This window comes from Dasypus novemcinctus, unplaced genomic scaffold (assembly GCF_030445035.2).
Source record: "Dasypus novemcinctus isolate mDasNov1 unplaced genomic scaffold, mDasNov1.1.hap2 scaffold_367, whole genome shotgun sequence".
Lineage (NCBI taxonomy): Eukaryota > Metazoa > Chordata > Mammalia > Cingulata > Dasypodidae > Dasypus > Dasypus novemcinctus.
In genome coordinates, this window is record NW_026688331.1 from 42,501 (window position 1) to 67,500 (window position 25,000).

General features: G+C 58.6%; 1 long non-coding RNA gene across 2 annotated transcripts; it reads right to left on the reverse strand.

The window, feature by feature from the left end:
- Positions 1-9,863: 9,863 nt before the first annotated feature.
- LOC131277739 (uncharacterized) lies at positions 9,864-13,048 on the reverse strand. 2 transcript variants are annotated; one of them, XR_009184855.2, is made up of 5 exons: positions 12,910-13,048; positions 12,729-12,811; positions 11,254-11,334; positions 10,722-10,812; positions 9,864-10,100 (listed from the first exon to the last, which is right to left on the reverse strand). It is a non-coding gene; the product is annotated as an uncharacterized lncRNA (long non-coding RNA). The 2 variants fall into 2 exon arrangements; XR_009184854.2 differs by lacking the exon at positions 12,910-13,048 and having other exon boundaries at positions 12,729-12,853.
- Positions 13,049-25,000: the final 11,952 nt, after the last annotated feature.

Genomic DNA, 25,000 nt, shown 5'->3' on the forward strand with positions numbered 1-25,000 from the left:
AGGACCGCCGCCAGTGGGGAGCGCGGGGGAAGCCGCGCGGGCCGGGCCGGGTCACCGGGAAAACACTCGCGCGGGCCCCACCGCCCGAAGGCGGTCCCGCGAGGCCCGGGACGCCGGCCGGCACCGCCCGGTCAGCCACCGACACACCTCCGGCGGGGAACTCGGGCCCCGCCGGCGCACTCACCCCCGCCTCGCCAAGGGCTCCCCCCGCGCACCGGCGCCCGCAGGCCTGCGGAGAGGCACGGGCGGGCCACGGGGGAGGGGGGGGAGCGAGGCGGGCCGGTCGGCAAGCGCCGAGCCCCGAGGACGGGGGGGGGGGGGGAAGCGGGCACCCGCAAGCCAAGCCCGAGGGAGCTCCGGACACGGTCGGGCGCCAGGTAAACGCACAGCAGGCCCCACCGCCCGGGAGGGCGGCCCCGCCACGCCTGACGCGCCGGCCCGAGCCCGGGCCGCCACTCGGGGGCGGACCCACCGCCCGGCCCCACCCACGGGGCTCCGCGCGACCTCGAGTCGCCCCGCGCCGCCGCGAGGGACACGCTCGCACACATCCGTCTACCAGCCCGGGGCCCACACCCCGCCGGGAGCGCTCCCGGCCGAGGCGGCCCGACCCGTGCCCGACCGCCACCCCCAGCGGCGGCCGGGGCCGGGAGCGGAGCGGAGAGCCGCCCGCGGCGAGGGGGCGGGCGGGCCCGGAGGCCCCCATTTCCCTCCCGGAGACACGCGCGCGGACACACGGCCGGACGCCGGCCCGGCCCTAGCGGGATCCTCCCCCGACTCGGAGGGGGGAGGCGCGGGCCGCGGTAGGACAAGAGCGGCGCTCGGCCCCACCGCGGGGCCGGCGGACCCCTCCCCCCGGGCGGGGGGCGGGGACGCTCTGCCTAACATGCAAACCCCAGCCGATAGACTCGGCGGGCTACGCGCAGAGAGGGGCAGCGACTGGGGGGTCCGGTACCCCAAGGCACCCTCGAGGATCGCTAGAGAAGGCCTTCTCACCGAGGGCAGGCCGCCCCCGCCAAGCGCCCCCACGGGGCTCCACCACAAGGTGCTCGGAGACACCTGCCGAGGAGAAGGGGGGCTTCTGCACCAGCAGCGAGCCGGGACCTCGCTGCCCACATCGTGGACGCCCAGCGGCCAGGGGACCGGAGCCCACTGCCTCACGCCCAAGGGCTCGGCCGTCTGCCTTCCGCGGCCTCACGTGTTCGCCTCCCGGCCTTCCCCCACACACGGGCTAAGTCTTACAGCAAACGGGGGCAGTGAGGGGGGAGCGGGGGCTCCCGTCGTGGCATCAACAGGACCGGGGGAACCACACACCCCTTTCCCACTCGGTGCGGCACCTCGAGTCCACCCCCCCCAGGGGTCACCGAGGGCCCCCGCCCGGTCCACCCGATGCGGCGGGCTGGACCGCGACAGGAACCCCAAGGGCACACCCGGCACCCAGAGACACCACACGCGGGAGGCCCCGTCCACCCCCACGCACTTTTAAGGGAAGGCCCAAACACTACAGCTCCGGCGAACACCAGGCACGTCCGAGGAGGGGAGCAAGGCCAGGCCCCACCCCCCTTTCTCAGGCAACAACTCGGGCAAGACGGGCGAGCCCCCCGCGGTCGGCCAAAAGCCGGCCCCGGGCCCTGCCACCGGGGCGCACGCGGGCAACCCCCCCCTCCACGCGCAGGGGGGGGTGCCCCTTACCACCCTCGACCCGCCGGGCCTTCTCCCCAAGCACACACACGGGAAGAGCACCTGCAGCGGCGGCCCAAAGGGACGCCAGGAACGGGAACAACACCGCCGCTCGGCCTCGGGCACCTGAGGCACAACCTGGAGCGCTCCAGGGGCACCGCGAGGGGCCGGGCGAGGCGCATTCGCGCGCCACAGCAGCGAGAGGGCCCCTCCCCGCCGCGGAGAGGGACCGAGCCCACATAAACAGAAGCCAAGGACAGGCCAAGTGAGGGAAGGCCACTCGGTCAGAGAGCCAGGTCCGCACCCCTGCCCAACTCCCAGCACCAGCCAAGCAAGGCAGGGAGAGTAGGCGAGGGGCCCGCGGGCAGAGCGAGGGGAGCGGTCCCGTTCACCAGGAACGTCCGTCCCTCGTCTGGCGCGGCTTAGGCCCGGCCCAGGGAGAGCACAACACCACCGCATCGATCGCCTGGGACACACAACACCACAAAGGCCGACTCGGCAAGGCCTCAGTGACGACCAGAGACCACGGCACACTGAAGGAGACCGGCCCCGCTCGGAGAGCGTGAGAGCCGGCGCGCGCACAGACCCAAGCAGGCAGGGCGCGGGGCTCAGCTCAAGCAGGAAGGGGAGGGCGGGGCAGCGGGCCATCGGTAACCCAGAGCCCCCCGCCACACACACGCGCGCGCGCGCGCGCATCCGGCGTCCCAACCGTCTGGCCCACAGTGTCCATCTCTGGCTGGAGGACAGTGTGTCACCACTAACCTGGCGGCCCAAAACGCCCACTTTTGGCGGAAAACGGACCAAGCCCTGACACAGGGACAATCCGCTGGTCACACCGACCTCCCGGAAGCGTCATGCGGCCACTGGCCCACAGGACGACCCCATAGCCTCATGTCCCCGGAGCTCCTGGGGCCATCTGGTCGACCCTAGTGGGGGGGGGGGGCCGGGGACACGGGGGACACGGGCGACACGGGCAGAGGACCGCTCCCAGTCTCCGTGACGGGGGTCTCTCGGTACCCTCAGCAGGACAGGTGCCCCAAAGCAGTCACCGGGGAGGTCCCCACTAGCGGTCTCAGACGGCACCGGGAAGGATCGGGGCCCCGCAGTGCGGGACAGCCAAGCCGCCTCCCGCTCCACCCTCGGGCCACGGGCGGGACTGGCAACGGGGCGGACGGGGTCGAGGCCGGCGGCAGGCCTCCAGGTCGCCCTCCCTCCGCCCGCGCTCTCTACGCACATCCCGGACCGTTCCCCACCTCCGCAGCAGGACTTGGAAAAATTGTCGGGGGTCGGGGCCCACCCGCCCACCGGGACCCACCCGGGACAGCAGCCGGGCCCGAAGCGCCCTCCCCGGGCCTCGCCCAGGCGGCAGGGGCCAGCCCCCGCCTCCGGAGCAGCAGGACTTGGAAAAATCCTCGGAAGGGAGTCCCACCCACCCGCCGACCGGGGGGGCACAGGCGGTCGGCGACCGAGCGCGGAGCCACCCATCGCGGCCACTCGCGGTGGCCCGCGCCGGGTGGAGGCCGCGGTGGCCAAGACCAGCGTGTGCTGGTCGACCCACACGGGCAGCCAGCCCCGCCTCGGGCCGCCCGCCCGAGGGCAGCCACGGGCCACCCGCCTACAACTCTGGCGGTTCAATCTCCCGCCGGCGGCCGCGACGACGGCGCCCAGCGGCGACGCGGGGCCATCCTGCCAACGCTGCCGGCCTCCAGGAACTGTGACGCGGTCGCAGCGGCCGGGTCCCCTCCCATGCCGGCTTCGCCGGAGCTCCGGGGACAACGGCATAAAAGCGGCCACCAGGCGGCGCCCGACAACCGGCCTCGGGTGGCAGCGGGACGGATGGCGGTCGCCGGCCGCCAAGGGCGCGCCGCCGGCCGGCCGGCCGGCCGGTCGGCCGGCCGGTCGCCGTGCTCCGTGCCGATCCACTCGGGAACGCGTCGCTCGGGCCGGGCCAGCCGGAGATCATCCGGGCAGGCCCCGAGGCCTCGGCCACCGCCAAAACCGACCCCAAAGGGGATGGGGGCCGTTTCTTTCCCTGGGGTCCTTGGGGACCCGGGGCTGGGGCTGGGGCTGGGGCTGGGGCTGGGGCTGGGGCTGGGGCTGGGGCTGGGGCTGGGGCTGGGGCTGGGGCTGGGGCTCGGGCGCGGGCTCGGGCGCGGGCTCGGGCTGCATCAGGCGGTGAATTTGCCGGGGCTTACGGCCAATGCCCTAAGCAGGCGGCCGCCGAGCTGCAGCACCGAAGAGGAAAACCGCGTGGGGGTGGGCCCGCCCGGGCGAGCGCTGGGACTCGGGCACGGGCCGACCCGGCACAGGCACCCTCTCCCGTCAGCCCCTCGCCCGTGGCGTGCACCGCCACGCCGACCATCGCCGACCAGAACGGGGAGGGGCCGGGGGCCGGGGCGGCCAAGTGCTCTGCCGGGAGGGTCCTCCCGCCGTACAGCCCGGCCCGCCTCGGACTGGGACCGCGGAGGGAGAGCCGGGCCTGACCACGACCCGGTGGCGCCGGGGGGAGGGGGGAGCGGTTCCGAGGCAGGCCCGCCCGCCCGTGCCCAGAATGCCTGCGGGGCGATGGCGACGGGGGCGGGGGCCGGAGAAAGGAGAGAGCCTAATTCGTGTCCCCTCCTAGAAAGCATATCCAGGCGGAGAAAGCGAAAGTAAAACCAGCGCGTCCGGTCTCGGGAGAGAATCGGCAAAAGAAAAGAGCGAGGTGCTCGATCGATCGCACTCGAGCCCAGCGATGACAGCACTCGCGTGGCACGGATGGAACGCGAACGACCGGGCCGACCCAAGGAAGGGGGAACCCGTGTCGACAAAGCACACGGAGACGCCCGCTCCGGCTTCAGGCAGGAGGGACGCGGACAGAGGGGGACCGACCCGGGAGATGGGCACGAGAGAGCCTGCGCGTTTAGACGGGGACACGGGGACGTAGGGTCAGGCGAGCCGATGTCGCCGCGTCAGGGGAGCCCTCCGTGAATCCGAGGCGGAGCACCGGCGGCGGGATGGATGGCGGCGGGTGGACGGACAGACGGACGGGAGAGGAAAACCAGAGCGGGGGGGGGGGGGGGGGGGGGCGGGGGGCAGTTTCCGAGAGAACGCTGCTGGCGGCTGCCGCCCACCGGGGAGGGGAGGCCGCCGGGCTGGAGGGAGAGGGACCAGGGTGGGGCGGCGAGGTGGGGTGGGCCCGTCTCTCCCTCCACCTACCCGATCCCCTTCCCACTGCCTCTCCTAAGGCACTGTCGCCGGCGGGCACCCCCAGCCCGCCCCTAGCCCAGCATGTCACGCCGTCTGCCCTCCTCCCTCCCTCCCTGTTTTACACAGCACACACACGCACGGGCACGGACACGGGCACGGCCCCGGGCCCCCCCCCCACCCCCCCCACCCCAACCTCAAACCCTCTCCTATGGCACGCCAAAGCCCCTGCCAACACCCGGTAGGGAAAAGCCATCCGTAGGCCGAACGAGCTGCTAGAGCCCTACTCGCCTATCGGAAAGAAAAACATCCAGAGATCCAATCCTATCTACCCACGCACTGGCCGGTCCGTCGAGACGTGTCGAGACGTGTCGAGACGACATCCCATTCACCCAAAGCGTACGACCGGCAGCGTTCGGTATCGTCGCACGGTCGTGCGTCCGTCACCACGAGCGATCGTCATCGCCTAGCTCCGTGGCTTCTACGCGACCCGATAATAAGCAAAAGCGAACCCAAACAAACAAACAAACAAACAAACAAAACACAGACACACGAGGAAAACGCCTCCCCTCTCCGTCTCCCTGTTTCCCACCGCCGGACACAGCCGCTCTTTCTCGCCATTCCGGCACCACCGCTCAATTGCCGACTAAGCCGTCCTATGGAGGAACGGGCACAGACGGCACGGCCTGGCCAAGGTGGACGATCGAGGGCCTTTTCTCTTTTCTTTTCTTTAAGCCACTCATCACGTTGTAGGATCTGACAGAGGTTCAATTATTTGCGTATAGAAAGGCCAGGACTCGGGAACGGCTTCGAGAAGGAGAAACGGTGGATGGACGGCCGGACGGCCGGACTCGGGAGGTTTCTGTTGAAAACCTGAGCCCCGAACACGATCTTCGAGTCCCTTTCGTACAGAGAGGAAAGGCCAAAGGGTCCTTTCGTTTCAGTTCTCGAGAGGCTCGAATCAGCAGACATCTTCCACATCCTAGGTAAGCTTCTAGCACGCGCTTCAGACGGCCCGGGTGCATCTTCCCCGACCATTTCAAGTCTATAGGGTTCGCACCGACACACCGTGTCCCGGGACCGGAGTCGTCGCCACGGTGACCAAGGGCACGGGCTGCGGCCCCTCACCATCCCACACCCACGAGTCAGGACAGGCAGCTTAGGTCAAGGGAGACAAAGAGCCTCCCACCCACAGGCCACATCCATCAGGCCTCCGTGGTCACAGCGCTCGGCAAAACAGACAGGAGATCACAAGACATCGTCGCTTTTAAGAGAGACCGGAGGGCCGGGTCCCACAGCCTATCGTCCGTAGGAAGAAAGACACAGCACGGCAACCGAGCAGCACCGACGGACACAAGACATCCGAAGTCACGGACGTCGACGGTCACGTCGTTCTCCTTCCGATAAGACGGTCCTCGCCGTCGGACGCCGTCCTCTCCGAGACCAAAGCAAACAGGCGCCGGAGCGACTTCACTTCCGCCGAGGCCGTCACGCTCTCTGGGTCCTCCATCCGGCCCCGACCTGGGAATTCTTCACCTCTCACCGGAATGAATGACTGCAGAGAACCACGGGCCAACTCGTCGTCCGTCCGACGAGACAGGACACCTCAAACTAGACCTCCCTCCAGTCCCCCTCGTTCGAAAGCACGCGTTTGTCTCGTACGCAGACACAGAACACCGACGGTCACCGCTCTTGCCCTGGGTGTCGCAGCAAGATGTGGGGGCGGGGGGGGCAGGGAGGGGGAGAGGGAGAGGGGAGAGGGGAGAGGGAGAGGGGAGAGGGAGAGGGGAGAGGGAGGGAGGAAGGAGGGGAGGAAGGAGGGGAGGAAGGGAGCAAGGGAGGAGGGGAGGAAGGGAGGAAGATAGATGGAGAACACTGCCAAGAAGGGCAGCGAAGATCATGCCCTGGGTTACAAAATGGCTCCCGGCAGAGGAGGAGGCTGGCAAGGCCAGAGAAGGGCGACCCCTCGACTTTGCCGGCCCACAGAAAAGCGGCCGGCCGCCTGGGGGCGCCCGAAGACCGTCGTGGAGAGCCGGCCCGCCCCTCCTCCACCCCCGCGGCCCAGCCCCCCACCCCCACCCCCGGGGCCGGGCGCTGCCCGGACATGTCCTCCTCCGCCGCCCTGGAAAACGGTCTCATTGAAAACACACATACTAAGACTGTCCTGAAAACGTCAGTACCGTCGGGGATGGGGGCTGCCGTTCTGGGTATCTACGCCAGAAATTAAAACTCGCACCCAGAAAACGACGACGACGACAATGACAATGACAACGACAAAAAACACGAATGTTCCTATCAGCTTTCTCGGCTGTAACCCCGAAACGGACACGATCCACGTGTCCTTTATTTCCTTATTTATTCTTTTTAAGATTTACTTTTATTTCTCTATTGCCCTCTCCCCAACGGCTTGTGGTTTTTTACTCGCTGTTTAAAGACACCCACATTCCTTCCCACCCGTGAAACGGGCATCTGCCAAAAAGAAAAAAGAAAAGCCATTCAGAGCAGGCCACAAACTACCGATGCACACGACTCCTTGGGTGACTCTCAGAACGCCGTGCAGAGCGATAAGGCCGGCCTTAAAAAGTCAAAGGTCGGACCGTTCCCTTTACACGGCATTCTCCAGATGACACAATTAGAGAACATCTCTTCGAGGGGGAGCCCCTCTCTTCGAGTGACCTGGCGGGCCTGGGCTCAACCGAGTGTCCCACTAACAGCAAGCCCAGGGCCACATCGTGGAGTCACGTCCCATCCGGGGCAAATACTGTCAGGTCTGCTGCCAGGATTTTGGGGCCTTCTCCAGGCTCACTTTACCTTTTTTTTCTTTTTTCTTTTTTCTTCTGTTTTGTTTTGTTTTGTTCTGTTCTGTTCTGTTTTTAAAGAGCTGGGAGAAGGTGTACCATGTGAACAAGGATCCCATAAGAGCCAGTACAGCTCATTGAAATTCAGATGAGGCAGACTTTTAACAGGAAACATCACCAGACATCAGGGGGAGACGGTTCATGAAGATAAAGGGCTGAATCCCCCAGTCAGAGGTCAGACCGTACAGCCCTCCATCTCTTCACAAACCAAGATCACAGCCTCCAAGTTTGAAGAGCAACAAGTGGAAGCCCTGCCTCAAAAGAAAGAGGTGAATCCTAAACCTTCCTGTTGACCTGGTGGCCATCATCACCACCCTCCTTGTTAAAAAAAAAAAAATAATAATAATAATAATTATTATTATTATTATTATTATATATATATACACACACACACGTATATACGTATGTATATAAAATATACACGCACACGTCTTTACATCTTTATATATTATTGAAGCACATCACTCATGCACAAACACACACAAACATTAGGTGTAGAGTAAAAGTTTGTAGACATGAAATAAACATGCAAAACATGATTCCAGGGCTCCCTCCCATACCTCACCCCTCCGCCGACATCACGCGTGGTTGTGATCCATCTGTTACGAAACTGTGCAAAAGCACCTTCAAAATAGGGCTGCCAACTATAGTCCATATCTTACAGTCGGTGTATGTTCCCCTCACCCACTCTAGTTTTACATTTAAACAGATCGGTTTCTGGATACATATTAATAAAGCGTCCACTGTATCCACAGTGTACCATCGACAGTGTTTGATACGGACACATAGTTGTGCGTTCATCACTGCGATCACTATTAAGGCATTTTTGTGATTTCTGTACTACTGATGAAAAGCAAAAAACAGACAAACACACAAGCCAGCGAACAAGGAAATGCCTCCCCTCTCAGTCTCTCGGGCAGGGGCCGTCCCTTGTTGGACACAGCTGCTCTTTCTGGCTCCTCCCGCACCACGGTTTATTTGTTTATTCAGCACTTTGAGTGAGATGTAGTCACACCCCGTACGATCTAGCCAAAGTCTGTCATCGATGGCTTTTTAAAAGTTCCTGATAAGACCTTTATTGTCAACTCGTAAAGTGGCATAGATGATAGTTTGAAAGAACACACACATTTTAAAAGAGGGCAGAAGGCCAGGTTTGATTTCATAGTATTAGGAGACTAGCTTTGAGAGGGGGGAGAGGGGTGGAGGGGAGAGAGGGAGAAAAGGAGAGAGGGAGAGAGGGGTGAGGGGGGCAGAGAGGGACAGAGGGAGAGAGGGAGAATGCCAAAGAGTGGCATGAATGGAGAGCACTGCTCGCGTGAATGCAAAACAAAACCATACAACCACATCGGAAGGCGGTGACCTTTTCTTATCAACTTACCAACGTGACCCTGTAAACACACTTCTACCTAGTTACTCAAGTGAATTGAAACGATTTTCACACAGTATCCTGCACACAAGTATCAAGGCAGGTTTTTTTCCTGGGTCCCCAAAGACTGGAAAAAATTAACGTGTTCATCAACAGATGGGAAAACACACCCCACACACACACAGACACACGCGCGGGGAGAAAAGATCGCTGAGTAATATGAGGGCCTGTGTCACTCCTCGCAACCTGGGGTTGGGTTGGGGGGAGGGGAGAGGCAATGCCAAGGTAACCTGAAAACTGCAAGGCCCTCCTCTATTTACATAGAAAAGGAGAGGGGTGGGTGCCACACCCAGCACAGCTGACCTAAACCTCCAAGGCAGATGCCCACTGGCACACAATCCGTGAGGCCCCGTCTTTGCTGGGAAAGATGAGAGAAGAGGCCATGGGAGAGAGCATTTCTTTGCGGTTTCAGAGAGGCTAGACCCAGAGTTCATCCCCAGGGAGGACATCTTTGACACAGTCATGGACACCCCCCCCTTTTTTTTTTTTAAAGGGAAACCCCTCCCCTAAAAAAAAGGCCCCCTTTTTCCCCCTCCCCCCCTCCCCCAACTTTCAGCAATGCCTGTTGGAGCTATAGGCAGGACCTGAGGGGCTCTGAATTCAGTCACAGACCCCAGCCGATCGGATCTGTCCGGTGCCGCTTTGGCTGTTCTGGCACAGCTCTTTATTTGTTTATTAAGCCGTTTTCCTGAGATATATCCATATACCATAGGGTCTAGCCAAAGAGCACCATCGACGTCTTTTATTTTTATTTTTATTTTTTTTAAACCTGCTAAAAAGACCCTTACGGTAAAATTTAAAAAACAAAAACAAAAACAAAAAAAAAAAAACATTGGAACGTAGGTGGAAAGAAACTGTACATTTTAAAAGAGCCTGTAAGGCCAGCTGAGAGACTTCACATCATCCGTGATCAGCAATAAACAGGATTGTTGGAGATTTGGGCACGAAGGGTACTGGGAATGAAACAAAGAGAAAGAGAAGAGAAGAGGGCTGGGATCCGGGGGTCTGGGAGTAGAGACTCCTCAGACATCTTCATTGTTTACAAGGGGCTTTCTATATAGCCCAGGCTGCGGGAGAACAAGTATGCAGTTCACTAATAGCATTACTCACGATCTAAGGAACTCAAAAAATCTTTATCTCAAGGTACAAAGTCCAAGCATTCCACCTAACTCCGAAGTAGATCTGCTCATCTTTTCTTTCAGCCATTCACAGCTTCATCCTGTTTGCCCGGAACTCTTAATGACCACATTCCTCCGGGGGGAGGGGGCGAGCGTAGCCATGGTAGCCATGGAAACAGCACGTCTCTCTTTGCGAGACCACTATGCCTCAGTTTCCAACTCAGGATAGCAGCAAACGTTTATCGATGTAAAGAAATTAATTATAACGTGATGATCATTTTGTTCCTACAGCTGTACCGATCGGACATCATACTGTCCAGGAATGAAATAAACGATGGGCTTAGCTATTTAATTTCCGCGGAGGCCCTCATTCTCGACGGGTCATCAGATTCCTGCTTGGGAATTCCTCACACCCTATGGGAACGAATTGCCACAGATAACCACAGGCCAACTCACAGTGTTCGGAGGCAGAGATGCTCAGCCTCTTTCTGGCAGGACTCAGGCTAAATCACGATTGACCCAGATGGATCGCTTTCATTCACGAAGTCTGCATAAGAAAGCATGGAAGAAAAATGAAGTGGCCAAAATTATATCTCCTCTCCCGCCCTCCTCGATTAAAAGCACACACTTAATTTTTAGGAAGACACTGACAGAAGACCGATCATCAGATTTTGCAAATACAAATGAGGTCTTAGGGCTAAGAGATTTCAAAGTCGCGTCCCGGAGTTGGTTCCAGAGGTTACTGTAAGGCAAGTGTCAGCAGGCCCGCCACACTAATCGTCGCCTCCAATAGCGGGGCTCCCACAGGGACGTGAAGGAGGTCAACCACCACACCAGGGAGCCAAGAGTGCCAACAACTGCAAACAGGAGAATTGCGTCCATCATCCAAGGGGCATCTAAGCACCCTCTCGATACAGAGGTGGAGTGGACATAACCATCCCGGGGCCCACGGAATGGAGGAATAGAGCATGGGTTAGCGTGCACTTACTGAGCTTCTGTTCTGGAACTATGGTGATTAGGAATGGAAGTCAACGTAGCATCGAGATGGAGAGAGTGGCCACGGTAGCTGCTGAGGGTGGGGAGTGGGAAGAAGAGACGTGATGTGGGGGCATTTTCAGGACTTGGAGTTCTCTCGGGTGGTACTGCAGGGACAGTCACCGGACAGTGTATGTCCTCCCGTGGCCCACTGGGTGGACCGGGGGAAGAGCGTAAACTGTAACGGGGACCATTGACCATGGGGCGCGGCAGCGCTCGCTCAGAGATGTATTCGCCGAGCGCGATGAAGGTCCCACCGTGATGGAGGAGGTGGTTGTTATGGCAGCAGTAGGGTGAGGGGGGTGGGGGGAATATATGGGGACCTCCTATTTTTTTAATGTAACATTAAAAAAAGATAAAGACAAAGAAATTTTTAAAAAAACTAAAACAAAAACAAAGCAACTGGGCTCTGGGCCCGGTAATGGGTTGCAGACCCACTTCCTAGGGCCTTGGGGAGGGAGGCCATCAAGGGCAGAAAAGGCGGCGGACTTGGCCCAGTGGTTAGGGCATCCGTCTACCGCATGGGAGGTGCGTGGTTCAAACCCCGGGCCTCCTTGACCTGTGTGGAGCTGGCCCATGCGCAGTGCTGATGCACGCAAGGAGTGCCCTGCGCAAGCAGGGGTGTCCCCCGTGTAGGGGAGCCCCGCACGCAAGGAGTGTGCCCCGTGAGGAGAGCCGCCCAGCACAAAAGAAAGTGCAGCCCGCCTAGGAATGGCGGCGCACACACGGAGAGCTGACACAACAAGATGACGCCACAGAAAGAAACAGATTTCCGTGCCGCTGACAACAACAGAAGCGAACAAAAAAGAAGACTCAGCAAATAGACACAGAGAACAGACAACCGGGGTGGGGGTGGGGTGGGGGGAGAGAAATAAAAAAATAAATATTAAAAAAAAAAGAAGAAAGAAAAAAGGGCAGGAAAAAACACCCAGACTTAAAAAAAGAAAAAGAAAAAGCGGGGCTCCCAGGGGCTCTAGAGACACCCAGAAACCATAAGCAGGGTAGACCGTTCAGGAATCTGGCACCCTGTCCGTGGGCCTGGGCCTTCCTTTGGAATTTATGCTCCCCAGGGTAAAGCGGCATGAGGCTCGCTGAGGGGTTCTCTACACATGGCTCTTCCGCCCCTTTTAGTTTTGCGCACCATACTCGGTCAACATATGTCCCAGAGACGTAAACCTTCGGGCCGTCCGTGTGCCAGTCGGGCGGGCCCTGAAACTCAGCAGAGTCGCAGCACCTGCTCTCCAGTGCATCGGGCTCGGCCGGGGAAACTAACGAGGAGACGATGATGGGCAACTACCGACCGTCCCAAGGAACACAAAGTGTCTGTCACTGCAAGTGAGAGAGCTCCATCCGTCTGCCCCTGTGGGATTAAGCCCCCACCCACATGCTCCGGATTGGGGAAGGAACGATGGGCTAGAGTAGACTTACTGCCATCCGACTATAGATTTATGATGATTCTTGCAACAGAAGAACTCTGATCGCCAACAAAGAGGCAGTGTCCACCAGAGGTTCTGAGGGACGGGAGAGGGAAGAGTAGGTAGGTGTCATAAGGGGGCATCTTTGGGACACCGGATTCGTCCCGCACGGCATCACAGGGACGGAAACAGACCTCGGTCTCTTCTGTCACAACTCAACCAAATCGTCACGGAACAGAGCATAAAGTGCCACGTCAACGGCCATCCACGGTCAGTCGCACCGCTCCGATATGGGCTCGCCAATCGTCACAACCAACCGTAGCGACCACACAAAGGTAGGCCGTGGTTAACGTGGGAAAGCGTGGGCGGGGAGGGAGGGGGGCATATGGGACTCCCTTATATTCTTTAGGTAACATTTATGTCATCTGAAGCCCCTTTAAAAAAAATAGATAGAATTATTAACTTTAATAAAAAAAAATTTTTTTAAAAAGCTGCACCAGAAATGCCTAGCAATTTGAAAAACCGAACCTCTGAATAGTTTTTTCAGTCTGCGAACTTTCTACGCTCGCTACGAGTGTGACTGACATTCGATTCCCACCACAGTGATGTTTTGCAAAAACTGTAGTCCAACCGGAATGTTAGCATCGATAGAGCTGAGACGCCAAAAAATTCCATCATCCTCTTATCCCACGGCACTCCCTACTCAGGACCTCCCATCCATCTGCCTCTGACGACAATTAACCCGTTTTCCGATCCCCCTCTCCCCTCCCTTTTTTGGTTCATTTTAAGAACGTCACACACAGAATTATAACTTTTCGATATCGGCCGTTCTCCCTAGGCATAATTCTCTGCAGATTTCTCCAAGCCGATGGTCTATCAGCACTTCATTCCTTTTTATTGCCGGTTAGTATTCCACGGTATGTATACACCACCGTGGATCGAAGCATCCACCCTTCAAAATTACTTGCTTGCTTTTGTTATTGTTTACTTCGGTGTGCCCGCGTTCAGTGTCCATTGCCGACACACGGAAATGGAATTTTGTTTTCTGTGTTTCTTCTATCCTGCATGAGCATCTGCCAAACTCCCGTATCAGTATCTTCCTAGAGTCCCTGCCATTTTCTACATAGGTGCTCATGTCATATGCAAATAAATAGGAAGCCCATTTTATTTCATTGCAGTCTGTACACATTTCGCTTCCTTTTCTAGCTCTACAGTCCTACAGAACTGGGAAGAACTTCTAATACTGCATCGCATAAGAACAGTGAGAGAAGACGGCTTTCCCTTGTTCCCAATCTAAGCTGGAAAGTATTCAGACTTTCTCCATGACCCATCATGCCACCCTGAGGTTTCTCGTAGATGTGTTTTATCACGTCGAATGGAATCGATCACCTCGATAGAATCGTGTCCCTCACAAAAGTCACATTCAGGAGCAATGACTTGGGAAGTTTGGGCCGCTGCTCTGCCAGGCTCAGAGGGCAAAACATCACCCCCTCCCACCATTGTTTACAAATTGAAACATTTTGCCACAACCCGGCCAAAAATAACACTTTTACTGAAAGAAACCCACAGTCTCAGACTGAGGAGCCAGTCCCAGAACCACCTGAGTCGCACCAACGCTCTCAGCAAGGGGGAAGAAGAAAACGCACACAAGAGCACGGTTCAGTTGGTCTCTCATGAGGTGAGGCCGGCCTGTCACTGAGACCACCCTCGGACCCAGGCAGGGTCTTATGAGACAAGAGCATGACTCAGTGACATGAACAGAATTACAAATATTTGGAGAAAGAGAGAGAACCCAGCCCTCCACCGCTTCACACCCATTAGAAGGGCTGAGATTAAAACAGCGCGCGCGCGCGCGCACACACACACACACACAGTGCGTGTGTGCGTGTGTGCGTGTGTGCGTGTGTGCGTTAAAACAAGTGCTGGGGAGGACGTGAACCCACAGGCACTGCCGGCGGGAGCACAAAATGGCACAGGCCGCGGCTGCAGAAGGCAGGGCCGCGGCCCATCAGGAAACGAAAGTAGAGCTTTGCACCCGCACTTCCCGGGAGCCGTGATTGACGGCCGGCCCGTGAAGCCCGTGCGGCTCGGACCGGCCCGGTCGGCCGCGGGGCCTGCCCGCGCGCCCGCTCTCCTCCTCCTGCGCAGACCCCTGCCCCACCCCCACCCCAGTGCACGCACGCGGAAGGCCCGCCCGGGCCCCGCGGCCCCACCACCTCCCAGTCCTGCAAGGGCGACCCGCCCCCTCTCGCCCCGGCCACCGAGGCCCGCCCTCTCTCGGCCGGGCCCAGCCACCGAGACCCTCCCCCCACCCCGGCGGGCCCAATCCCGCCCGTCCCGAGGGCAGAGCCCAGCCGACCCCTTCCCCCCACCCGCCCGTCCGGAAGGCAGAGCCCTGCCGCCCCTTCCCCCCTCCCACCCGCCCGTCCGGAAGGCAGAGCCCAGCCTCCCCCTTCCCCGCTTCCCTCCACCCGCCCGTCCGGAGGGCAGAGCCCAGCCGCCCCCTTGCCCCCCCCACCCCCCCCACCCCCGCTCCCCGCCCGCCCCGAAACCAGAGCCCAGCCTCCCCTTCCCCCTGCCCCCCCCCCCCCCCCCGCCTGCCCCCACCCACGCCGAGAGCGCCAGAGAAGGTGTCCGTTGCGGGGCCCCGGTAAAAGCGGCGGGGAGAGCCGGCTCGCCCCGCCTCCACCCCGGGGCTCCCCGGCGCGGCCCGAACCCAAAGACAACAGAGAAACAAACGGACAAGGAAGGGCCTCCCCTCTCCATCGCTCCGTTTCCCCTACTGTACACAGCGGCGCTTTCTGGCTGTACTTGCACAATTCTTTCTTTCTTTATTCAGCGGTTTTATTGAGATATACTCACAAACCACCGTATGAACTGGCCAAACTGGGTAGTCGATGGCTTTTTAAAAAGCTGTTAATACGGCCTTAATTGTAAAATCGTGAAGTGAATGGAAGGCCAGGTTAGGTTTGATAGAAGTAGGAGACTAGTTTAAAGGGAAAAAAAGAGGGAGAGAGAATGCTTAATAGTGGCATGAGTGGAGAACACTGCTCACGTGAATGCAGAACAAAACCATACCGTCCCATTGGAAGACGGTGTCCCTTTCTTATAAACTTACCAAATGACCCTGTAAACGCACTTCTACCTATTTTCTCTAGGGAATTGAAATTCTTTTCACGCACTAGCCTGCCCACGGATGTTGAAGCGGCTTTGTTCTGGGTCGCCAAAGACTGGAAAAAATTAACACGTGCAGCAACAGATGGGGGGATGAAAACAACAACAACAACAACAACAACAAGGAAACCACAAAGAGAAAGGATTGCTGAGTCTTGTGAGGGCCTGATTCGCCCCTCTGAGCTCGGGGAGGAGTGGGGGTGGGTGGGAAGAGGCAATACTTTTGGTAACCGGTGAGAAGGCTACGAGGGCGAGGCCCTCCTCTATTTACATAGAAAAGGAGAGAGACACCACACCCAGTACAGCTGGCCTAAACCTCCAAGGCAGATGGCCGCTGGCACACAATTCGTGAGGCCGTCTTTGCTGGGCAAGATGAGAAGAGGCCATGGGGAGACCATTTCTTTGGGGGTTTGGGGGTTTCAGAGAGGCTAGACCCAGAGTTCATCCCCAGGGAGGACGTCTTTGACACAGTCGTGGGCCCTTTTTCTTTTTAACAGGGAAAGCCCTCCCGTCAACCAAGTTCCCCCTCCCCGCCCACCCCACCCCCGACTCTCAGCCAGGCTGGGGAGCAGGCGGAGACACAAGCAGGACCCGAGGGGTTCTCAGCTCAGTCACGGATCCCGCCTATCCCGGCCTATTGGGCCCACTGGGCCCCCCCCCACACATCCACCGCCTACTCGGCTACTCTGGCACGGTTCTTTATTTGTCTGCTAAGCAGGTTTATTGAGATAAATTCACAGACCGTAGCGTCTAACCAACGCGTCCCATCCATGACTTTAACGGTTAAGGAAGACCTGTTCCGTATCGAAAAATTGTAAAATGAAATAGGAAATAGATGGAAAGAAATTGTAAATTTTAAAAGAGAGTGTAAGGCCGGGTTAGCTCTCATCTTATCCTTGATAAGCATGGTGAGCAAGCAGGGACGACCACCCGGTGGGACACAGGCCCCCCTTCCCCCCCACACACACACTCAGGCTTCTTGGGGGTCAGTTTCAGGTTCCGATCTGATCTGTAAGGTGGCATGGCGGGGGGGGGGGGGGGGGGGGAGGGGAGGTTACTCGGTGGGGACTTGGGAAGATTTTGGACGTGTGTGGGCCAGCTGAGGCCTGCATGCCAAGAGGCGGAGCGAACGGGGGTGGGGGGTGTGGGGGGGGAGAGGTGGACTGAGGGACCCGGGAAGAGGGGTCCAGGGTCATGCAGGCCAGGGACATGTGCACGCTTACTGTCTTGCAACCGTACCGGTCAGGGGGGAAAAGTAACCATGCTACGAGTAAGTATGGTCACTAGCACTAACGACTATAGTTAGCAGTAACGACTAACTATAGTCGTTATCTTACATTTGGTGTGTTTTTCCCCCAACCCACCGTTATTATTTTTTAAATATGTATTTCTTATGACAGGGAGAAGTTGTAAACTCATAAAACAATCACGCACACGTGCAGAATCGGGGGGGGGGGGTACCTACAAAAACTTTTTAAATTAAAAAAAAAAAAATCTGCCCACGTAGGTTTCGGTGTGGCGCCGGCCGAGTATTTTTTATTTTATTTTATTATAGTCTATACTTTCAACGGAGATTTCAGGATCCCCACGTTCATTTTCCGCTCCACTCCAGTCCATCGTCTCCTGCCAAGCGCCGAGCGCTCACCAGTCTCGGACGCACGGTCGGGAGCTCAGTCAGAAGCACCCGGGCACCGGCGGCGGAAGAGTTCGGCGGCGTCCAACCGGCAATCCTGGCCGTGGCTCTTCACACACGGCAGGGCCCTCTGTGAAATACTCCCCGACCTTCTCCTATTCCCTCTGGGCTAGTAACTCCTTTGCCGAGGTGCGTTTCTCCAAGGAAGCTTTTCTCAGCCAGTTCTGGCACCTTTCAGATGGGGGACCTCGGAAAGCCCGGCTCTCTGCTCGCCAAGTCTCTGTTTCTTTCGTGGCTCTCACGGCCCCGTTTCTGAAACCGGGATCGCTCTGTCTCTCCCATCTGAGGTACATACGGCAGACAGCTAACGCGGAGGGCCCCACGTACCGCGGCGGCGAGGTCGCCTTTCCGACCCACCGTTCTCTCTCAGCCCCGGGAGCGTAGAGGGTGGCGACAGCCTGTGGGAAACAAAGGCATGTTGTTTCCATGGAAGCAAGTTACTTCCTTGACCACCGAGTCAAGCTGTCCCTTATGATTATCGGTGCGGATCACAATCATGGCTGGGAAAGAACACCGACAGGCGGAACAATAACGTATAGAATGGAACGACCTGAGTAACAAGATTTATGAGTATAGTTACTGATTTTTATAATAATAGTTCCAGTAAAGTTTATTGGTGTTCATCAAGCACTAGTTACTATAGAACAAGGTAAGGGCAATAGGTAACTTGATTTTATGCTGAATGTCACGTATGTTAGGGGTATATATACTAGCCCCTCGACTCAATGAAGTTGTCTGATGAGCTTGAAAAATCAATGCTCTCAGATCCCCTGAACCCAATCCTTCTTTGTCTTTCGTTCCCGATACCCTCGGGTCACTGACTCCGACAACAGCCCATGAAAGAGAGCCGTCGGCTGCCAATCCCCCCCCCCCCCCCCCCCACGGGTTTGGTTGTTTTTTTTTTTTTTTTAAGGATTATTTTTATTCTTCTTCCGTACACGCGCGCACTAGGGAGGGAGGGAGGGAGCCATCGAATTCCGAGGCACCGTGGCAAATGGAACCAGGTTAAAAACGAAGGTGCAGGACAGCCGGCAAGATGGTGGCAGGATAAGGAGCTCCTGGAGTCAGGTCCTGCTCTAGGGCAGTCAGTAAACCCCCAGCGCTCTGTGGAACTATCCGAAGCACCTGTCTGGGGACTCCAGGACACCAGAAGAGCATCCCGCCACGTACCCGAAGGAACGGAAGGAGGAGACCGCCCATCGTTGGAGGAGACCCCGTAGGCGGCACGTGCCGTGCCACGGAGGCCGGCGCCCGTCCTCCACCGGAGGCACGAGCCACCTCGGGAGCCGTCCCCGTGGCTGGAATCGGAAGCACCGTTTCCCAAAAACAGGGGAGGAGGAGACGGTCGGCCACCGGTGTCAGCTACCGATCAGCAGGCTCAGCCGGCTAAGCCGTAACCCCAGGAACGGCTAGGGCGTGAATCCGTCCGAGTCGGCAGCCACCGTTTCGACTCCTCCCCCGGTAGGAGGAGAGGCCGGGACGACTGAAAATCACACGGCGGTAGGAAACGGTTCCTTTCATTCAGCTCGGACTACGGTCCTAGCCTAGGCTTCGGCCTCCTAGGATGGCCGCCTAGGATGCCCGCGGGCCCCGAGGCAGCCCAGCCAGGTCACCGCAGGCACCTCTGGCCAGCACAGACCGGATAACCGGAAGCCTACCGGGGCAACGGCGGTCATCTCGGACCCGTGCCGCACAGTTCGCCACCCACACCCGTGGCTCCCTCCCCACCCTCGGTAAGGGAGAAAGGGGCACGAAGCCTCGTCAGCCTCTCTGGACGACTGCGGCCCGCGGGAGACCCAGATTATCGCACACAGCTGCGATTCGGTCCCGAGCCCCGACAGGGGAGAAACCCGGGAGAAGCTTCGGCGGTCCCCCGGGGCAACGAGCGCAGCTTGAGTCTCCACGGCTCGTGGCGCCGGCTCCATCCTCGGCTCCTACCGCACAACCGGCAAGGGAGAAAGGGCAGAACGCCCTCCACTGAAGAGAAAAAGCGCACCCGGAGTAAATACACGAGTAAGCCAGACGGCGAGACACCAAGCCAAAGTCACAATCCACACCGGGGGACGGTGTGGATTTAACTGCGGCCCAGCAAAAGGAACAAGATAGGCCCCAGATGGCAAAAAGGAGTCAAGACAACTAATCACAGGTTTTCAAACAAACGTCCGTAATAAATTCAATGAGACGGCTAAATAGAGTAAGGATATTTATTCATTCATTCATTTATTTATTCTTTCTTTCTTTCTTTCTTTCTATTTATTTCTCTCCCATTCCCCGCCCCCCCCCCCCCCCCCCGCCAGTTGTCTGCTCTCTGTGTTCATTCGACGTGTGTTCTTCTGTGGGAACCCATGTCGCTTTCCTCGTCTGCGGGAACCCGTGTCGCTTTTCTCATCGCATCATCTCGCCACACGTGCGTGGCGTGGCGCCATTCCTGGGCAGGCCGCACTTTATTCACACCGGGCGGCTCTCCTCACAGGGCGCACTCCTCAAGCGCGGGGCTCCCCCACACGGGGGACACCCCCACGTGGCACGGCACCCCTCGCGTGCATCAGCGCCGCACGTGGGCCGGCTCGTCACACGGGTCAGGAGGCCCCGGGTTTGAACCTCGGGCCTCCCACGTGGTAGGCGGATGCCCCATCCATCGGGCCAAATCCGCTTCCCCTGAACAGATGAAAGACATCGAGAAGACACCGGACAAACACAGAGAAGAATGTGAGAGCGCACGTCGAAAAATAGCAGACGTTATGGGAAAGAAAGGTGCGATCGATGAAACGAAAGAAAACATCGGAATGCTAGAACAGCAGATTCGAGGAGGCAGGAGAAAGGATGGGTGAGCTTGAAGAAACGGCCTCCAAAAGCGAACGCACAGAAGAACGGGCGAAGAAAAGAATGGAAAAAATCAAACAAGGTCTCGGGGAACTAACCGGCAGGGAAAGGCATGCCAACGCACGGGCATCCCAGAAGGAGAAGAGAAGGGAAAAAGGGGCAGAAGGAGTACGTGAGGAAATAACGGTAGACCATCTCCCAACCCTATCGAAGGACACAGCCATATCCACGTCTAAGAAGCACAACCTACTCCCATCCGAAAAAATCCGAACAGACCAACCCCGGGATGCCGACCGGTCAGAACGTCAAATGCCAAAAGACAAAGAGAGAATCCAGAGAACGGCGAGAGAAAAGCAACGCCCAACGTAGGAGGGACACCCGATAAGAGGAAGTGCCGATCCCTCATCAGAAACCGCATAAGCCAGAGGCCACAGCGGTAGGATACAGTTAAGATACTAGAAGAGAAAAACTTCCAGCTGAGAGCGTTCTATCTGGCATGGCCATCTCTCCAGAAGGAGGGTGCGATGAGACTATTCGCAGAGAAACCGAAACCGAGGGAATTTCTAAGCAAGACAGCAGATCTTCCAGAAATACTAAAGGGTGTGCTACAGCCTGAAAAGAAAAGACAGGAGAGAGAGACACGGAGGAGAGTCTAGAAATGAAGATCCTATCCATGAAAGTATCGAAAAGCATCAAGAGAACGGTGAAAATAAAACGAGACGGATAAAATTCAAAGAGTCAGGAACAAACTCAACCAACGACGTCAAGCACTCGTATCCGGAAAACCGCACCACCACATTAAAAGAAAGAAAAAGAGGCCCGAACAGGGGAGCGGACGTGGCCCAAGGGACAGGGCTCCCACCTACCGTGCGGTATGGGAGGCCCTGGGGCCGATCCCCGTGCCCCCCGCCACCCCCCCCGGGTGAAAAAGAAGAAGAGGAAGCGCGGCGAGCCAGCGCCCACGGAAGCGAGTCACGCAGCAAGGCGACGACACGACGAGAGAGAGCCGAAGGGGAGAGCGGAGACGAAGCAGAGCAGTAACCAGGAACCGAGGTGGCACAGCTCACAAGGAACCTGTCCCCACATCAGAGGTCCCGAAGATGAACCGAGGTGGCACAGCTCACAAGGAACCTGTCCCCACATCAGAGGTCCCGAAGATCGAATCACAGTGAATCCTAGAGGAGAAAAAAATGAGAAGTGAAGACCGAAATGAGAAATAGATACAGAAGACACACACAGCGAGTGGATACAGACAGCAAAAACAGCAGGGCCCAGGGGGAGGGCTCAGAGAGCAGTGGAATTAAATCGATCGATCGATCGATCGATCCATCCATCGATCCATCCATCGATCCATCGATCCATCCATCCATCCTTCCATCCATCCATCCATCCTTCCATCTATCCATTCGTCCATCCGTCCATCCATCCATCCTTCCATCCATCCGTCCGTCCGTCCGTCCGTCCGTCCGTCCATCCGTCTGTCCATCGATCTTTAAAAAGGTTTTTTAAAAAAATCACCCAGTGCCAGAGGAGAGGCGGCTCAAGCGAGGAGGCACTCCCGTCCGACATCGTCGGTCCCGGGCTCGGTTCCCAGCGCCTCCCGAAGAAAAAGGGCAGACGAACAGACGCGAGCGCAGACAACAACGGGAGGGTGGGGCGAAGTCAGTCAAGAAAATAAGATAAAGAAAATGAAAAAAAATCAAAAGGAAATGAGAGTCGACCCGGGCGAGTATTCCAGTGGGCCCTGTCTGAACGTGGTTAAGTAAAGGTACTTGAAGAACTAGAAAAAAGGGAAGCGAAGCGGACACAGCTTGACCGACAGAGCATCCGCCTGCCGTCCGGGACGTCCAGGGTTCAAACCCAGGACCTCTCGGCCCAGGCAGTGCCACGTGGGGACAGGACAGCCCCCACGCAGGGACACCTCACGTGCGAGGAGCACGCCCCGTAAGGAGAGCCGCCCCGCACGAAAAGGACGGTCCACGCAGGAGCGGCACCACGCACACGGAGAGCCAACGCAGGAAAACGACGCGACGGAAGGGAGGCATGGATCCCCGGCGCCAACGACGAGAACAGAAGCAGACACAGAAGGACAGCCGGCGAAACGGACAGGAGTGAGCACGTGACCGGGGTGGGGGTGGAGGTGGAGGGAAGTGGGGGAGGGGGAGGGGAGGGGGAGAGGGAGGGGGGAGGGGGAGGGAGAGAGAGAGAGAGAGAGAGAGAGAGAGAGAGAGAGAGAGAGAGAGAGAGAGAGAATGAATACATCCTAAAGGGGAAAAAAAAGGAGGGGAAAAAAATCCGCAGAGCTCCATCTCGAAAGAGGCAAAAAGGCATGGCACGGACAATTACGGGACATTGTAGATTCCGCCCCCCCCCCCCCCCCCACCCAGGGCCCACTGGATGGAACGTGGGAGAGTATGGTCTATGATGTGGACCATTGACCATGAGGTGCAGCGATGCCCAGAGATGTACTTACCAAATGCAATGGATGTGTCATGATGATGGGAGAGAGTGTTGCTGTGGGGTGAGTGGTGGGCGGGGGCGGTGGGGTTGAACGGGACTTCATATTTTTTGAATGTGATATTTTTTTAAAAAATGAATAAAAAAAAAAAGGCGGGGCAGATACACACTCACACGCACGACGATACACACGAGCCAAAGAACGCACATCTCCCACTCGGACCGTGCATCCAAACCGAGCGTTTAAATCTCTCGGGAGATCCAGCCGTATCTCCTCCATCACGAGCCACGGGTCTTTCCATCCACCGACCGTGTCGTAGCGCCCCACTGGCCTGTCTCTCTGAGACCGGAGTCCTCGTGGTATCGGGCACAAGATGTCTCCTACCTAAAAACAAGAAAGGAGAGGGAACCGTTCCAGAGTATCCGTAGCCACGGCATCACTTTTAAGCACGTACCTCATGCGTTCCGCCGCCCGACGTCGCGGCAGCCCAGGAGGGCCGACACGCCCCAAGCACGGCCCTCGTCTCGGACGGACAGAGGTCTCTATTTTATTCGGACACATCGATGACAAGAAGGTCGAGAGACACCGTCTCAGATCACCAGAGGCTCTATCCGGTCTGTCGGCAGGAGGACGAGGAGGAGGACGACGAGGACGAGGACGAGGACGAGGACGGCGGCGGCGGCGACGAGGACGACGACGACGGCGACGACGACGACGACGACGAGGACGAGGACGAGGACGAGGACGACGAGGACGAGGACGAGGACGAGGACGGCGGCGGCGGCGACGAGGACGACGGCGACGGCGACGACGGCGACGACGAGGACGACGAGGACGAGGACGAGGACGAGGGCGGCGACGAGGACGAGGACGAGGACGAGGACGAGGACGACGACGACGACGAGGACGAGGACGAGGGCGGCGACGAGGACGAGGACGAGGACGACGACGACGACGACGACGACGAGGACGACGAGGACGAGGACGAGGACGAGGGCGGCGACGAGGACGAGGACGAGGACGAGGACGACGACGAGGACGAGGACGAGGACGAGGACGAGGACGAGGGCGGCGACGAGGACGAGGACGAGGACGAGGACGAGGACGAGGACGACGACGACGACGACGACGACGACGAGGACGACGGCGGCGGCGGCGGCGGCGGTGACGACGACCATCACCGCAGCGGTCCCGGTAGGTAGCATTCTCGAGGGTGAGCGTCGGCCTCAAGCACCCACTCACTCTCGACCCCCACCCCGGCCGATCATCCGGTCGACCCGAAAGGGGCCCAGACAAATCCGACGGCCGAGACGCGGTCGCCCTCAGGCCGCACATCCACGACGAGGGGCGGCTGGGCCAAAGCGGAAGCAGTCTCCTCGGACACAGGCTCCTCCTCTCGCCAACGGTTCCGTCGCGGGCCTCCTGCCGGTCTTTCCGTTGTTCTGGAATAGGGGTACGGGGTGTGGGGAGAGGAAGGGAGGGAGGGAGGGAGGGAAGGAAGGGAAAGACAGAGTAGAGTAGAGAGAATAGAGACACAGAGTAGAGAGACACAGGAAAGGAGACGTGGGGAGGAAAAAAGAAAACCATAATCGAAGCACACTCGGAGCATCAGAAGCACATGTGCAGGTCTGACCGGGGAAATCCGGCATGGAGACTACCTAGCGTTTAGGGCGCCAGAGAGAGAGTAGGGCCCCGCTCGGGCGTTTGGGCCGCCAGAGAGAGAATAGGCCGCCAGAGAGAGAGAGAGAGAGAGAGAGAGAGAGAGAGAGAGAGGGGAGGGCCTCGCTCTGGGCATTTAGGCCGCCAGAGGGAGAGTAGGGCCCCGCTCGGGCGTTTGGGCCGCCAGAGAGAGAGAGAGAGAGGGGAGGGCCTCGCTCTGGGCATTTAGGCCGCCAGAGGGAGAGTAGGGCCCCGCTCGGGCGTTTGGGCCGCCAGAGAGAGAATAGGCCGCCAGAGAGAGAGAGAGAGAGAGAGAGAGAGGGGGGGGGAGGGCCTCGCTCGGGCATTTAGGCCGCCAGAGGGAGAGTAGGGCCGCGCTCGGGCGTTTGGGCCGCCAGAGAGAGAATAGGCCGCCAGAGAGAGAGAGAGAGAGAGAGAGAGAGAGAGGGGGGGGGGGGGGAGGGCCTCGCTCGGGCAT